The sequence below is a fragment of the Parasteatoda tepidariorum genome, chromosome 6 (assembly GCF_043381705.1).
Source record: "Parasteatoda tepidariorum isolate YZ-2023 chromosome 6, CAS_Ptep_4.0, whole genome shotgun sequence".
NCBI lineage: Eukaryota > Metazoa > Arthropoda > Arachnida > Araneae > Theridiidae > Parasteatoda > Parasteatoda tepidariorum.
The window spans coordinates 88,554,914-88,555,902 of NC_092209.1; positions in this window are offsets into that span (position 1 = coordinate 88,554,914).

Consider the following 989-nt stretch of genomic DNA (forward strand, 5'->3'; position numbering starts at 1 on the left):
GATCGGAGATGAGTTTAGGATGAAACAACCAAAAACTTTTTGGCTAGGGAAAAAGAAATCAGTCCAGTTCTTTTTTTTGAAAAAAATCACTATTGTTTTATTGGAGGAAAAACAAACTAGACGAATCATTATGTTGAGGCACTACATCATTTTAGGAATGGCTCATGCCAAGGATGTGGAACTAGTGATGACTGGAACTGGAGTGAAAACGGACTGTGGGGGATTTCCATCCCTGACGGTAGTTGGTCAGCGGATCATCCTTTAAAAAAACTGGAGATTTTATCAGGAGAGTTCTTTAGTAGGCACTAAAAACCGATTTATCAGGAAAATTCTTTATTAAGCATTAATCCAATTTGTCAGGAAAATTCTTTATGAAACATTAATCCAATTTGTCAGGAAAAGGAAAATTCTTTATGAAACACTAATCCAATTTGTCAGGAAAAGGAAAATTCTTTAGTAAGCAATTCGTCAGAGGCAATGAAAAAAGGACAGCATGGCTATCGGTGAGTTATTTCCAGCGAACGAATCCCATCATCAAAAGAAGATGGCGCAGAGAGGCCATCCTTCGAAAAAAAAGCTTCTCCACCTTAGGGAGGTGGGAGCAAAAAAATGTTAAAACTCCGTTAAGCGGAGGGCAGCAAATTATATGACATCAAATTATCGAAAGCTCTTCCGTCTTTCGCGCTCTTCCTTTTTATAAGATACAAAAACTTAAAATTGAAGTTGTAGTGCATGTTGTGCAAGTTAAAGTTAAATTACCTAAAAATCACGAGTTGAGATGAAAAAATGATTATGCGTTAAAAGTTACGGTTGAGAAACACAACAAACACGCGGAGATGAAAGATGCCGACGACCAGTGGAATTCTCAGAAAAAAAAGGGTGGAAACTTCTCGAAATAAAGGGGCTCTTTTAAGGAGCTGGTAAGGAATTTTAGGGGGAGAATGTCCAAATTGCGCTATCGCTTAAGGGGCTAAAGAAAGATGATGAAA